The following is a 14,132-nucleotide window of genomic DNA, read 5'->3' on the forward strand; positions in this document are numbered from 1 at the left end:
TGCTCCCGCTGAGAAACTAGGTTTCGCGGACAGGTCGGCATATCTGGCACGGCCCGAGCTGCTTTCGAAAACTTCGGCAAAGTGGATTTCGGAGGCGAGGGCGACCGGCCTTACAGGGCAGCAGGCCGAGACAGCGTGGTTGCACTTGCGAAAGACCGAGTGCACGTGCTGCTGGATCAGCAGATCCACAGTCGCCATTGTGATCCTTGTCGTTGTTGTTTCCACGCTTGACGAAGGAGGCAAACATCCTTGAGCAGTGGTTCGGCAGCCCCTGCTGTCTCAGGGTTCCATGGTGTAATGGTGAGCACTCTGGACTCTGAATCCTGCGATCCGAGTTCAAATCTCGGTGGAGCCTTCTTTTTGGCTGCGTGAGCGATTGTCTTCGACAGAACTGTTGACTTCACAAATTCCACACCCATGATGGAAGTGGGCTGGTTTTCCCCTTGCGACAGTGTTTGCGATGCTCCTGCGTCGAGCGCGCGAGCTGCTTTTGCTCTGCCCTGTACCACGCAAGTATTCCCTGCCAAGGACGCAGCAGCGAGAGACCAGATTCTGAGAGCGTTGCTGCAAGTGTGAATGCAGGAAAGCTCAGGCCCGCCAGAGGCGGCAGCACTGCTGGTTCCGTGGTGTAATGGCTAGCACTCTGGACTTTGAATCCAGCGATCCGAGTTCGAATCTCGGCGGAACCTTGACTTGCTTCGTCCCGGCCCTTGTTTAATGTGGGACGCGCGAGTGAAATCTGCCTACGGGCCAATTGTAAGAGCAGCCCTTTTAGCACCTTGGAGTCAGATCTCATCGCATTTCTGCCAGAACGGGATGATGCCAATCCCGAGGTGGAGTCTTAAGCTCGCCACCGGTGCCTGCTTTTGCTCTCTCCTGAACCACGGATGTGTTTTCTTCGAAGGACACAGCATTAAGAGACAAGCTGCAGTCAAGCGGTGTTGTTTTTGGAGCTCCTCTCTGTGTTCCACAGACAGCTGGTGAAAAGGTGACAGGAATTGAAATGAGGCGCATGCTGGACAGGTGCTCTTTTCTTTAATTTGATTCAACAATTCACAGGAACAGCTGGACACAGAGAAACCGCAATTTTACCAGGGAGAGGAGCGGCAAAGCCAGGCCCCGAGCCCTACCGTTCAACCAGTTTTCAGGGAAACCAGGAACCTCAAATCCCAGTTTCAATCACTACAAAACGGTAACAATGACATTTGTACGTACAAGGCAGTCCAACGACATCAAAAACAGTGCATACAATACAGACTCCCGGAAAGCCAGGGACACGTGCTCTTGAACACAGTCCGTCTGAGATCTCACTTTGCTTAAAAGCATTGCTCATCGCAGCGCTGACACAGCGATGGCCGCCGGTAAGGGAGAGAAACAGCAGCGGTGCTGTTTGAATAGGCAGCTGTACTGCAGATGTGCGACTTGTCCTACAGCTGTACTTAGCAGAAGGAAGGCTAACTGTGAGGTGAGAAAGCTGAAGCCAAAGTGAAATGCTGGCGAGGCGATTGTCCAGCAGCTTGAAAGTTTGCCAGTGAGAGAGATTAGCGAGCAGTAGCCCGGCTCAGAGTTGTTCATGGCCGACAGCAGCCCTGCTCCCGCTGAGAAACTAGGTTTCGCGGACAGGTCGGCATATCTGGCACGGCCCGAGCTGCTTTCGGAAACTTCGGCAAAGTGGATTTCGGAGGCGAGGGCGACCGGCCTTACAGGGCAGCAGGCCGAGACAGCGTGGTTGCACTTGCGAAAGACCGAGTGCACGAGCTGCTGGATCAGCAGATCCACAGTCGCCATTGTGATCCTTGTCGTTGCTGTTTCCACGCTTGACGAAGGAGGCAAACATCCTTGAGCAGTGGTTCGGCAGCCCCTGCTGTCTCAGGGTTCCATGGTGTAATGGTGAGCACTCTGGACTCTGAATCCAGCGATCCGAGTTCAAATCTCGGTGGAGCCTTCTTTCTGGCTGCGTGAGCGATTGTCTTCGACAGAACTGTTGACTTCACAAATTCCACACCCATGATGGAAGTGGGCTGGTTTTCCCCTTGCGACAGTGTTTGCGATGCTCCTGCGTCGAGCGCGCGAGCTGCTTTTGCTCTGCCCTGTACCACGCAAGTATTCCCTGCCAAGGACGCAGCAGCGAGAGACCAGATTCTGAGAGCGTTGCTGCAAGTGTGAATGCAGGAAAGCTCAGGCCCGCCAGAGGCGGCAGCACTGCTGGTTCCGTGGTGTAATGGCTAGCACTCTGGACTTTGAATCCAGCGATCCGAGTTCGAATCTCGGCGGAACCTTGACTTGCTTCGTCCCGGCCCTTGTTTAATGTGGGACGCGCGAGTGAAATCTGCCTACGGGCCAATTGTAAGAGCAGCCCTTTTAGCACCTTGGAGTCAGATCTCATCGCATTTCTGCCAGAACGGGATGATGCCAATCCCGAGGTGGAGTCTTAAGCTCGCCACCGGTGCCTGCTTTTGCTCTCTCCTGAACCACGGATGTGTTTTCTTCGAAGGACACAGCATTAAGAGACAAGCTGCAGTCAAGCGGTGTTGTTTTTGGAGCTCCTCTCTGTGTTCCACAGACAGCTGGTGAAAAGGTGACAGGAATTGAAATGAGGCGCATGCTGGACAGGTGCTCTTTTCTTTAATTTGATTCAACAATTCACAGGAACAGCTGGACACAGAGAAACCGCAATTTTACCAGGGAGAGGAGCGGCAAAGCCAGGCCCCGAGCCCTACCGTTCAACCAGTTTTCAGGGAAACCAGGAACCTCTAATCCCAGTTTCAATCACTACAAAACGGTAACAATGACATTTGTACGTACAAGGCAGTCCAACGACATCAAAAACAGTGCATACAATACAGACTCCCGGAAAGCCAGGGACACGTGCTCTTGAACACAGTCCGTCTGAGATCTCACTTTGCTTAAAAGCATTGCTCATCGCAGCGCTGACACAGCGATGGCCGCCGGTAAGGGAGAGAAACAGCAGCGGTGCTGTTTGAATAGGCAGCTGTACTGCAGATGTGCGACTTGTCCTACAGCTGTACTTAGCAGAAGGAAGGCTAACTGTGAGGTGAGAAAGCTGAAGCCAAAGTGAAATGCTGGCGAGGCGATTGTCCAGCAGCTTGAAAGTTTGCCAGTGAGAGAGATTAGCGAGCAGTAGCCCGGCTCAGAGTTGTTCATGGCCGACAGCAGCCCTGCTCCCGCTGAGAAACTAGGTTTCGCGGACAGGTCGGCATATCTGGCACGGCCCGAGCTGCTTTCGGAAACTTCGGCAAAGTGGATTTCGGAGGCGAGGGCGACCGGCCTTACAGGGCAGCAGGCCGAGACAGCGTGGTTGCACTTGCGAAAGACCGAGTGCACGAGCTGCTGGATCAGCAGATCCACAGTCGCCATTGTGATCCTTGTCGTTGCTGTTTCCACGCTTGACGAAGGAGGCAAACATCCTTGAGCAGTGGTTCGGCAGCCCCTGCTGTCTCAGGGTTCCATGGTGTAATGGTGAGCACTCTGGACTCTGAATCCTGCGATCCGAGTTCAAATCTCGGTGGAGCCTTCTTTTTGGCTGCGTGAGCGATTGTCTTCGACAGAACTGTTGACTTCACAAATTCCACACCCATGATGGAAGTGGGCTGGTTTTCCCCTTGCGACAGTGTTTGCGATGCTCCTGCGTCGAGCGCGCGAGCTGCTTTTGCTCTGCCCTGTACCACGCAAGTATTCCCTGCCAAGGACGCAGCAGCGAGAGACCAGATTCTGAGAGCGTTGCTGCAAGTGTGAATGCAGGAAAGCTCAGGCCCGCCAGAGGCGGCAGCACTGCTGGTTCCGTGGTGTAATGGCTAGCACTCTGGACTTTGAATCCAGCGATCCGAGTTCGAATCTCGGCGGAACCTTGACTTGCTTCGTCCCGGCCCTTGTTTAATGTGGGACGCGCGAGTGAAATCTGCCTACGGGCCAATTGTAAGAGCAGCCCTTTTAGCACCTTGGAGTCAGATCTCATCGCATTTCTGCCAGAACGGGATGATGCCAATCCCGAGGTGGAGTCTTAAGCTCGCCACCGGTGCCTGCTTTTGCTCTCTCCTGAACCACGGATGTGTTTTCTTCGAAGGACACAGCATTAAGAGACAAGCTGCAGTCAAGCGGTGTTGTTTTTGGAGCTCCTCTCTGTGTTCCACAGACAGCTGGTGAAAAGGTGACAGGAATTGAAATGAGGCGCATGCTGGACAGGTGCTCTTTTCTTTAATTTGATTCAACAATTCACAGGAACAGCTGGACACAGAGAAACCGCAATTTTACCAGGGAGAGGAGCGGCAAAGCCAGGCCCCGAGCCCTACCGTTCAACCAGTTTTCAGGGAAACCAGGAACCTCTAATCCCAGTTTCAATCACTACAAAACGGTAACAATGACATTTGTACGTACAAGGCAGTCCAACGACATCAAAAACAGTGCATACAATACAGACTCCCGGAAAGCCAGGGACACGTGCTCTTGAACACAGTCCGTCTGAGATCTCACTTTGCTTAAAAGCATTGCTCATCGCAGCGCTGACACAGCGATGGCCGCCGGTAAGGGAGAGAAACAGCAGCGGTGCTGTTTGAATAGGCAGCTGTACTGCAGATGTGCGACTTGTCCTACAGCTGTACTTAGCAGAAGGAAGGCTAACTGTGAGGTGAGAAAGCTGAAGCCAAAGTGAAATGCTGGCGAGGCGATTGTCCAGCAGCTTGAAAGTTTGCCAGTGAGAGAGATTAGCGAGCAGTAGCCCGGCTCAGAGTTGTTCATGGCCGACAGCAGCCCTGCTCCCGCTGAGAAACTAGGTTTCGCGGACAGGTCGGCATATCTGGCACGGCCCGAGCTGCTTTCGGAAACTTCCGCAAAGTGGATTTCGGAGGCGAGGGCGACCGGCCTTACAGGGCAGCAGGCCGAGACAGCGTGGTTGCACTTGCGAAAGACCGAGTGCACGAGCTGCTGGATCAGCAGATCCACAGTCGCCATTGTGATCCTTGTCGTTGCTGTTTCCACGCTTGACGAAGGAGGCAAACATCCTTGAGCAGTGGTTCGGCAGCCCCTGCTGTCTCAGGGTTCCATGGTGTAATGGTGAGCACTCTGGACTCTGAATCCAGCGATCCGAGTTCAAATCTCGGTGGAGCCTTCTTTCTGGCTGCGTGAGCGATTGTCTTCGACAGAACTGTTGACTTCACAAATTCCACACCCATGATGGAAGTGGGCTGGTTTTCCCCTTGCGACAGTGTTTGCGATGCTCCTGCGTCGAGCGCGCGAGCTGCTTTTGCTCTGCCCTGTACCACGCAAGTATTCCCTGCCAAGGACGCAGCAGCGAGAGACCAGATTCTGAGAGCGTTGCTGCAAGTGTGAATGCAGGAAAGCTCAGGCCCGCCAGAGGCGGCAGCACTGCTGGTTCCGTGGTGTAATGGCTAGCACTCTGGACTTTGAATCCAGCGATCCGAGTTCGAATCTCGGCGGAACCTTGACTTGCTTCGTCCCGGCCCTTGTTTAATGTGGGACGCGCGAGTGAAATCTGCCTACGGGCCAATTGTAAGAGCAGCCCTTTTAGCACCTTGGAGTCAGATCTCATCGCATTTCTGCCAGAACGGGATGATGCCAATCCCGAGGTGGAGTCTTAAGCTCGCCACCGGTGCCTGCTTTTGCTCTCTCCTGAACCACGGATGTGTTTTCTTCGAAGGACACAGCATTAAGAGACAAGCTGCAGTCAAGCGGTGTTGTTTTTGGAGCTCCTCTCTGTGTTCCACAGACAGCTGGTGAAAAGGTGACAGGAATTGAAATGAGGCGCATGCTGGACAGGTGCTCTTTTCTTTAATTTGATTCAACAATTCACAGGAACAGCTGGACACAGAGAAACCGCAATTTTACCAGGGAGAGGAGCGGCAAAGCCAGGCCCCGAGCCCTACCGTTCAACCAGTTTTCAGGGAAACCAGGAACCTCTAATCCCAGTTTCAATCACTACAAAACGGTAACAATGACATTTGTACGTACAAGGCAGTCCAACGACATCAAAAACAGTGCATACAATACAGACTCCCGGAAAGCCAGGGACACGTGCTCTTGAACACAGTCCGTCTGAGATCTCACTTTGCTTAAAAGCATTGCTCATCGCAGCGCTGACACAGCGATGGCCGCCGGTAAGGGAGAGAAACAGCAGCGGTGCTGTTTGAATAGGCAGCTGTACTGCAGATGTGCGACTTGTCCTACAGCTGTACTTAGCAGAAGGAAGGCTAACTGTGAGGTGAGAAAGCTGAAGCCAAAGTGAAATGCTGGCGAGGCGATTGTCCAGCAGCTTGAAAGTTTGCCAGTGAGAGAGATTAGCGAGCAGTAGCCCGGCTCAGAGTTGTTCATGGCCGACAGCAGCCCTGCTCCCGCTGAGAAACTAGGTTTCGCGGACAGGTCGGCATATCTGGCACGGCCCGAGCTGCTTTCGGAAACTTCCGCAAAGTGGATTTCGGAGGCGAGGGCGACCGGCCTTACAGGGCAGCAGGCCGAGACAGCGTGGTTGCACTTGCGAAAGACCGAGTGCACGAGCTGCTGGATCAGCAGATCCACAGTCGCCATTGTGATCCTTGTCGTTGCTGTTTCCACGCTTGACGAAGGAGGCAAACATCCTTGAGCAGTGGTTCGGCAGCCCCTGCTGTCTCAGGGTTCCATGGTGTAATGGTGAGCACTCTGGACTCTGAATCCAGCGATCCGAGTTCAAATCTCGGTGGAGCCTTCTTTCTGGCTGCGTGAGCGATTGTCTTCGACAGAACTGTTGACTTCACAAATTCCACACCCATGATGGAAGTGGGCTGGTTTTCCCCTTGCGACAGTGTTTGCGATGCTCCTGCGTCGAGCGCGCGAGCTGCTTTTGCTCTGCCCTGTACCACGCAAGTATTCCCTGCCAAGGACGCAGCAGCGAGAGACCAGATTCTGAGAGCGTTGCTGCAAGTGTGAATGCAGGAAAGCTCAGGCCCGCCAGAGGCGGCAGCACTGCTGGTTCCGTGGTGTAATGGCTAGCACTCTGGACTTTGAATCCAGCGATCCGAGTTCGAATCTCGGCGGAACCTTGACTTGCTTCGTCCCGGCCCTTGTTTAATGTGGGACGCGCGAGTGAAATCTGCCTACGGGCCAATTGTAAGAGCAGCCCTTTTAGCACCTTGGAGTCAGATCTCATCGCATTTCTGCCAGAACGGGATGATGCCAATCCCGAGGTGGAGTCTTAAGCTCGCCACCGGTGCCTGCTTTTGCTCTCTCCTGAACCACGGATGTGTTTTCTTCGAAGGACACAGCATTAAGAGACAAGCTGCAGTCAAGCGGTGTTGTTTTTGGAGCTCCTCTCTGTGTTCCACAGACAGCTGGTGAAAAGGTGACAGGAATTGAAATGAGGCGCATGCTGGACAGGTGCTCTTTTCTTTAATTTGATTCAACAATTCACAGGAACAGCTGGACACAGAGAAACCGCAATTTTACCAGGGAGAGGAGCGGCAAAGCCAGGCCCCGAGCCCTACCGTTCAACCAGTTTTCAGGGAAACCAGGAACCTCTAATCCCAGTTTCAATCACTACAAAACGGTAACAATGACATTTGTACGTACAAGGCAGTCCAACGACATCAAAAACAGTGCATACAATACAGACTCCCGGAAAGCCAGGGACACGTGCTCTTGAACACAGTCCGTCTGAGATCTCACTTTGCTTAAAAGCATTGCTCATCGCAGCGCTGACACAGCGATGGCCGCCGGTAAGGGAGAGAAACAGCAGCGGTGCTGTTTGAATAGGCAGCTGTACTGCAGATGTGCGACTTGTCCTACAGCTGTACTTAGCAGAAGGAAGGCTAACTGTGAGGTGAGAAAGCTGAAGCCAAAGTGAAATGCTGGCGAGGCGATTGTCCAGCAGCTTGAAAGTTTGCCAGTGAGAGAGATTAGCGAGCAGTAGCCCGGCTCAGAGTTGTTCATGGCCGACAGCAGCCCTGCTCCCGCTGAGAAACTAGGTTTCGCGGACAGGTCGGCATATCTGGCACGGCCCGAGCTGCTTTCGGAAACTTCCGCAAAGTGGATTTCGGAGGCGAGGGCGACCGGCCTTACAGGGCAGCAGGCCGAGACAGCGTGGTTGCACTTGCGAAAGACCGAGTGCACGAGCTGCTGGATCAGCAGATCCACAGTCGCCATTGTGATCCTTGTCGTTGCTGTTTCCACGCTTGACGAAGGAGGCAAACATCCTTGAGCAGTGGTTCGGCAGCCCCTGCTGTCTCAGGGTTCCATGGTGTAATGGTGAGCACTCTGGACTCTGAATCCAGCGATCCGAGTTCAAATCTCGGTGGAGCCTTCTTTCTGGCTGCGTGAGCGATTGTCTTCGACAGAACTGTTGACTTCACAAATTCCACACCCATGATGGAAGTGGGCTGGTTTTCCCCTTGCGACAGTGTTTGCGATGCTCCTGCGTCGAGCGCGCGAGCTGCTTTTGCTCTGCCCTGTACCACGCAAGTATTCCCTGCCAAGGACGCAGCAGCGAGAGACCAGATTCTGAGAGCGTTGCTGCAAGTGTGAATGCAGGAAAGCTCAGGCCCGCCAGAGGCGGCAGCACTGCTGGTTCCGTGGTGTAATGGCTAGCACTCTGGACTTTGAATCCAGCGATCCGAGTTCGAATCTCGGCGGAACCTTGACTTGCTTCGTCCCGGCCCTTGTTTAATGTGGGACGCGCGAGTGAAATCTGCCTACGGGCCAATTGTAAGAGCAGCCCTTTTAGCACCTTGGAGTCAGATCTCATCGCATTTCTGCCAGAACGGGATGATGCCAATCCCGAGGTGGAGTCTTAAGCTCGCCACCGGTGCCTGCTTTTGCTCTCTCCTGAACCACGGATGTGTTTTCTTCGAAGGACACAGCATTAAGAGACAAGCTGCAGTCAAGCGGTGTTGTTTTTGGAGCTCCTCTCTGTGTTCCACAGACAGCTGGTGAAAAGGTGACAGGAATTGAAATGAGGCGCATGCTGGACAGGTGCTCTTTTCTTTAATTTGATTCAACAATTCACAGGAACAGCTGGACACAGAGAAACCGCAATTTTACCAGGGAGAGGAGCGGCAAAGCCAGGCCCCGAGCCCTACCGTTCAACCAGTTTTCAGGGAAACCAGGAACCTCTAATCCCAGTTTCAATCACTACAAAACGGTAACAATGACATTTGTACGTACAAGGCAGTCCAACGACATCAAAAACAGTGCATACAATACAGACTCCCGGAAAGCCAGGGACACGTGCTCTTGAACACAGTCCGTCTGAGATCTCACTTTGCTTAAAAGCATTGCTCATCGCAGCGCTGACACAGCGATGGCCGCCGGTAAGGGAGAGAAACAGCAGCGGTGCTGTTTGAATAGGCAGCTGTACTGCAGATGTGCGACTTGTCCTACAGCTGTACTTAGCAGAAGGAAGGCTAACTGTGAGGTGAGAAAGCTGAAGCCAAAGTGAAATGCTGGCGAGGCGATTGTCCAGCAGCTTGAAAGTTTGCCAGTGAGAGAGATTAGCGAGCAGTAGCCCGGCTCAGAGTTGTTCATGGCCGACAGCAGCCCTGCTCCCGCTGAGAAACTAGGTTTCGCGGACAGGTCGGCATATCTGGCACGGCCCGAGCTGCTTTCGGAAACTTCCGCAAAGTGGATTTCGGAGGCGAGGGCGACCGGCCTTACAGGGCAGCAGGCCGAGACAGCGTGGTTGCACTTGCGAAAGACCGAGTGCACGAGCTGCTGGATCAGCAGATCCACAGTCGCCATTGTGATCCTTGTCGTTGCTGTTTCCACGCTTGACGAAGGAGGCAAACATCCTTGAGCAGTGGTTCGGCAGCCCCTGCTGTCTCAGGGTTCCATGGTGTAATGGTGAGCACTCTGGACTCTGAATCCAGCGATCCGAGTTCAAATCTCGGTGGAGCCTTCTTTCTGGCTGCGTGAGCGATTGTCTTCGACAGAACTGTTGACTTCACAAATTCCACACCCATGATGGAAGTGGGCTGGTTTTCCCCTTGTGACAGTGTTTGCGATGCTCCTGCGTCGAGCGCGCGAGCTGCTTTTGCTCTGCCCTGTACCACGCAAGTATTCCCTGCCAAGGACGCAGCAGCGAGAGACCAGATTCTGAGAGCGTTGCTGCAAGTGTGAATGCAGGAAAGCTCAGGCCCGCCAGAGGCGGCAGCACTGCTGGTTCCGTGGTGTAATGGCTAGCACTCTGGACTTTGAATCCAGCGATCCGAGTTCGAATCTCGGCGGAACCTTGACTTGCTTCGTCCCGGCCCTTGTTTAATGTGGGACGCGCCAGTGAAATCTGCCTACGGGCCAATTGTAAGAGCAGCCCTTTTAGCACCTTGGAGTCAGATCTCATCGCATTTCTGCCAGAACGGGATGATGCCAATCCCGAGGTGGAGTCTTAAGCTCGCCACCGGTGCCTGCTTTTGCTCTCTCCTGAACCACGGATGTGTTTTCTTCGAAGGACACAGCATTAAGAGACAAGCTGCAGTCAAGCGGTGTTGTTTTTGGAGCTCCTCTCTGTGTTCCACAGACAGCTGGTGAAAAGGTGACAGGAATTGAAATGAGGCGCATGCTGGACAGGTGCTCTTTTCTTTAATTTGATTCAACAATTCACAGGAACAGCTGGACACAGAGAAACCGCAATTTTACCAGGGAGAGGAGCGGCAAAGCCAGGCCCCGAGCCCTACCGTTCAACCAGTTTTCAGGGAAACCAGGAACCTCAAATCCCAGTTTCAATCACTACAAAACGGTAACAATGACATTTGTACGTACAAGGCAGTCCAACGACATCAAAAACAGTGCATACAATACAGACTCCCGGAAAGCCAGGGACACGTGCTCTTGAACACAGTCCGTCTGAGATCTCACTTTGCTTAAAAGCATTGCTCATCGCAGCGCTGACACAGCGATGGCCGCCGGTAAGGGAGAGAAACAGCAGCGGTGCTGTTTGAATAGGCAGCTGTACTGCAGATGTGCGACTTGTCCTACAGCTGTACTTAGCAGAAGGAAGGCTAACTGTGAGGTGAGAAAGCTGAAGCCAAAGTGAAATGCTGGCGAGGCGATTGTCCAGCAGCTTGAAAGTTTGCCAGTGAGAGAGATTAGCGAGCAGTAGCCCGGCTCAGAGTTGTTCATGGCCGACAGCAGCCCTGCTCCCGCTGAGAAACTAGGTTTCGCGGACAGGTCGGCATATCTGGCACGGCCCGAGCTGCTTTCGGAAACTTCGGCAAAGTGGATTTCGGAGGCGAGGGCGACCGGCCTTACAGGGCAGCAGGCCGAGACAGCGTGGTTGCACTTGCGAAAGACCGAGTGCACGAGCTGCTGGATCAGCAGATCCACAGTCGCCATTGTGATCCTTGTCGTTGCTGTTTCCACGCTTGACGAAGGAGGCAAACATCCTTGAGCAGTGGTTCGGCAGCCCCTGCTGTCTCAGGGTTCCATGGTGTAATGGTGAGCACTCTGGACTCTGAATCCAGCGATCCGAGTTCAAATCTCGGTGGAGCCTTCTTTCTGGCTGCGTGAGCGATTGTCTTCGACAGAACTGTTGACTTCACAAATTCCACACCCATGATGGAAGTGGGCTGGTTTTCCCCTTGCGACAGTGTTTGCGATGCTCCTGCGTCGAGCGCGCGAGCTGCTTTTGCTCTGCCCTGTACCACGCAAGTATTCCCTGCCAAGGACGCAGCAGCGAGAGACCAGATTCTGAGAGCGTTGCTGCAAGTGTGAATGCAGGAAAGCTCAGGCCCGCCAGAGGCGGCAGCACTGCTGGTTCCGTGGTGTAATGGCTAGCACTCTGGACTTTGAATCCAGCGATCCGAGTTCGAATCTCGGCGGAACCTTGACTTGCTTCGTCCCGGCCCTTGTTTAATGTGGGACGCGCGAGTGAAATCTGCCTACGGGCCAATTGTAAGAGCAGCCCTTTTAGCACCTTGGAGTCAGATCTCATCGCATTTCTGCCAGAACGGGATGATGCCAATCCCGAGGTGGAGTCTTAAGCTCGCCACCGGTGCCTGCTTTTGCTCTCTCCTGAACCACGGATGTGTTTTCTTCGAAGGACACAGCATTAAGAGACAAGCTGCAGTCAAGCGGTGTTGTTTTTGGAGCTCCTCTCTGTGTTCCACAGACAGCTGGTGAAAAGGTGACAGGAATTGAAATGAGGCGCATGCTGGACAGGTGCTCTTTTCTTTAATTTGATTCAACAATTCACAGGAACAGCTGGACACAGAGAAACCGCAATTTTACCAGGGAGAGGAGCGGCAAAGCCAGGCCCCGAGCCCTACCGTTCAACCAGTTTTCAGGGAAACCAGGAACCTCAAATCCCAGTTTCAATCACTACAAAACGGTAACAATGACATTTGTACGTACAAGGCAGTCCAACGACATCAAAAACAGTGCATACAATACAGACTCCCGGAAAGCCAGGGACACGTGCTCTTGAACACAGTCCGTCTGAGATCTCACTTTGCTTAAAAGCATTGCTCATCGCAGCGCTGACACAGCGATGGCCGCCGGTAAGGGAGAGAAACAGCAGCGGTGCTGTTTGAATAGGCAGCTGTACTGCAGATGTGCGACTTGTCCTACAGCTGTACTTAGCAGAAGGAAGGCTAACTGTGAGGTGAGAAAGCTGAAGCCAAAGTGAAATGCTGGCGAGGCGATTGTCCAGCAGCTTGAAAGTTTGCCAGTGAGAGAGATTAGCGAGCAGTAGCCCGGCTCAGAGTTGTTCATGGCCGACAGCAGCCCTGCTCCCGCTGAGAAACTAGGTTTCGCGGACAGGTCGGCATATCTGGCACGGCCCGAGCTGCTTTCGGAAACTTCGGCAAAGTGGATTTCGGAGGCGAGGGCGACCGGCCTTACAGGGCAGCAGGCCGAGACAGCGTGGTTGCACTTGCGAAAGACCGAGTGCACGAGCTGCTGGATCAGCAGATCCACAGTCGCCATTGTGATCCTTGTCGTTGCTGTTTCCACGCTTGACGAAGGAGGCAAACATCCTTGAGCAGTGGTTCGGCAGCCCCTGCTGTCTCAGGGTTCCATGGTGTAATGGTGAGCACTCTGGACTCTGAATCCTGCGATCCGAGTTCAAATCTCGGTGGAGCCTTCTTTTTGGCTGCGTGAGCGATTGTCTTCGACAGAACTGTTGACTTCACAAATTCCACACCCATGATGGAAGTGGGCTGGTTTTCCCCTTGCGACAGTGTTTGCGATGCTCCTGCGTCGAGCGCGCGAGCTGCTTTTGCTCTGCCCTGTACCACGCAAGTATTCCCTGCCAAGGACGCAGCAGCGAGAGACCAGATTCTGAGAGCGTTGCTGCAAGTGTGAATGCAGGAAAGCTCAGGCCCGCCAGAGGCGGCAGCACTGCTGGTTCCGTGGTGTAATGGCTAGCACTCTGGACTTTGAATCCAGCGATCCGAGTTCGAATCTCGGCGGAACCTTGACTTGCTTCGTCCCGGCCCTTGTTTAATGTGGGACGCGCGAGTGAAATCTGCCTACGGGCCAATTGTAAGAGCAGCCCTTTTAGCACCTTGGAGTCAGATCTCATCGCATTTCTGCCAGAACGGGATGATGCCAATCCCGAGGTGGAGTCTTAAGCTCGCCACCGGTGCCTGCTTTTGCTCTCTCCTGAACCACGGATGTGTTTTCTTCGAAGGACACAGCATTAAGAGACAAGCTGCAGTCAAGCGGTGTTGTTTTTGGAGCTCCTCTCTGTGTTCCACAGACAGCTGGTGAAAAGGTGACAGGAATTGAAATGAGGCGCATGCTGGACAGGTGCTCTTTTCTTTAATTTGATTCAACAATTCACAGGAACAGCTGGACACAGAGAAACCGCAATTTTACCAGGGAGAGGAGCGGCAAAGCCAGGCCCCGAGCCCTACCGTTCAACCAGTTTTCAGGGAAACCAGGAACCTCTAATCCCAGTTTCAATCACTACAAAACGGTAACAATGACATTTGTACGTACAAGGCAGTCCAACGACATCAAAAACAGTGCATACAATACAGACTCCCGGAAAGCCAGGGACACGTGCTCTTGAACACAGTCCGTCTGAGATCTCACTTTGCTTAAAAGCATTGCTCATCGCAGCGCTGACACAGCGATGGCCGCCGGTAAGGGAGAGAAACAGCAGCGGTGCTGTTTGAATAGGCAGCTGTACTGCA

The 14,132-nt window shown here is 53.4% G+C and overlaps 18 non-coding genes across 18 annotated transcripts; all 18 read left to right on the forward strand.

Annotated features, from left to right (window-relative positions):
• The first annotated feature begins 283 nt into the window (after nucleotides 1-283).
• On the forward strand, nucleotides 284-355 carry trnaq-cug (transfer RNA glutamine (anticodon CUG)). The gene has a single exon. It is a non-coding gene; the product is annotated as a tRNA-Gln (tRNA).
• A 262-nt stretch (nucleotides 356-617) lies between these two features.
• trnaq-uug (transfer RNA glutamine (anticodon UUG)) lies at nucleotides 618-689 on the forward strand. Its single transcript has one exon. It is a non-coding gene; the product is annotated as a tRNA-Gln (tRNA).
• A 1,184-nt stretch (nucleotides 690-1,873) lies between these two features.
• trnaq-cug (transfer RNA glutamine (anticodon CUG)) lies at nucleotides 1,874-1,945 on the forward strand. The gene has a single exon. It is a non-coding gene; the product is annotated as a tRNA-Gln (tRNA).
• Nucleotides 1,946-2,207: 262 nt separating this feature from the next.
• Nucleotides 2,208-2,279, forward strand: trnaq-uug (transfer RNA glutamine (anticodon UUG)). Its single transcript has one exon. It is a non-coding gene; the product is annotated as a tRNA-Gln (tRNA).
• A 1,184-nt stretch (nucleotides 2,280-3,463) lies between these two features.
• trnaq-cug (transfer RNA glutamine (anticodon CUG)) lies at nucleotides 3,464-3,535 on the forward strand. The gene has a single exon. It is a non-coding gene; the product is annotated as a tRNA-Gln (tRNA).
• Nucleotides 3,536-3,797: 262 nt separating this feature from the next.
• Nucleotides 3,798-3,869, forward strand: trnaq-uug (transfer RNA glutamine (anticodon UUG)). Its single transcript has one exon. It is a non-coding gene; the product is annotated as a tRNA-Gln (tRNA).
• A 1,184-nt stretch (nucleotides 3,870-5,053) lies between these two features.
• Nucleotides 5,054-5,125, forward strand: trnaq-cug (transfer RNA glutamine (anticodon CUG)). Its single transcript has one exon. It is a non-coding gene; the product is annotated as a tRNA-Gln (tRNA).
• A 262-nt stretch (nucleotides 5,126-5,387) lies between these two features.
• trnaq-uug (transfer RNA glutamine (anticodon UUG)) lies at nucleotides 5,388-5,459 on the forward strand. Its single transcript has one exon. It is a non-coding gene; the product is annotated as a tRNA-Gln (tRNA).
• A 1,184-nt stretch (nucleotides 5,460-6,643) lies between these two features.
• On the forward strand, nucleotides 6,644-6,715 carry trnaq-cug (transfer RNA glutamine (anticodon CUG)). The gene has a single exon. It is a non-coding gene; the product is annotated as a tRNA-Gln (tRNA).
• A 262-nt stretch (nucleotides 6,716-6,977) lies between these two features.
• On the forward strand, nucleotides 6,978-7,049 carry trnaq-uug (transfer RNA glutamine (anticodon UUG)). The gene has a single exon. It is a non-coding gene; the product is annotated as a tRNA-Gln (tRNA).
• A 1,184-nt stretch (nucleotides 7,050-8,233) lies between these two features.
• Nucleotides 8,234-8,305, forward strand: trnaq-cug (transfer RNA glutamine (anticodon CUG)). Its single transcript has one exon. It is a non-coding gene; the product is annotated as a tRNA-Gln (tRNA).
• Nucleotides 8,306-8,567: 262 nt separating this feature from the next.
• trnaq-uug (transfer RNA glutamine (anticodon UUG)) lies at nucleotides 8,568-8,639 on the forward strand. Its single transcript has one exon. It is a non-coding gene; the product is annotated as a tRNA-Gln (tRNA).
• A 1,184-nt stretch (nucleotides 8,640-9,823) lies between these two features.
• On the forward strand, nucleotides 9,824-9,895 carry trnaq-cug (transfer RNA glutamine (anticodon CUG)). Its single transcript has one exon. It is a non-coding gene; the product is annotated as a tRNA-Gln (tRNA).
• Nucleotides 9,896-10,157: 262 nt separating this feature from the next.
• trnaq-uug (transfer RNA glutamine (anticodon UUG)) lies at nucleotides 10,158-10,229 on the forward strand. Its single transcript has one exon. It is a non-coding gene; the product is annotated as a tRNA-Gln (tRNA).
• A 1,184-nt stretch (nucleotides 10,230-11,413) lies between these two features.
• Nucleotides 11,414-11,485, forward strand: trnaq-cug (transfer RNA glutamine (anticodon CUG)). Its single transcript has one exon. It is a non-coding gene; the product is annotated as a tRNA-Gln (tRNA).
• Nucleotides 11,486-11,747: 262 nt separating this feature from the next.
• On the forward strand, nucleotides 11,748-11,819 carry trnaq-uug (transfer RNA glutamine (anticodon UUG)). The gene has a single exon. It is a non-coding gene; the product is annotated as a tRNA-Gln (tRNA).
• Nucleotides 11,820-13,003: 1,184 nt separating this feature from the next.
• On the forward strand, nucleotides 13,004-13,075 carry trnaq-cug (transfer RNA glutamine (anticodon CUG)). The gene has a single exon. It is a non-coding gene; the product is annotated as a tRNA-Gln (tRNA).
• A 262-nt stretch (nucleotides 13,076-13,337) lies between these two features.
• On the forward strand, nucleotides 13,338-13,409 carry trnaq-uug (transfer RNA glutamine (anticodon UUG)). Its single transcript has one exon. It is a non-coding gene; the product is annotated as a tRNA-Gln (tRNA).
• The last annotated feature ends 723 nt before the right edge of the window (nucleotides 13,410-14,132 follow it).

The sequence above is a fragment of the Chiloscyllium punctatum genome, chromosome 21 (genome assembly GCF_047496795.1).
Source record: "Chiloscyllium punctatum isolate Juve2018m chromosome 21, sChiPun1.3, whole genome shotgun sequence".
In the NCBI taxonomy this organism is placed as follows: domain Eukaryota; kingdom Metazoa; phylum Chordata; class Chondrichthyes; order Orectolobiformes; family Hemiscylliidae; genus Chiloscyllium; species Chiloscyllium punctatum.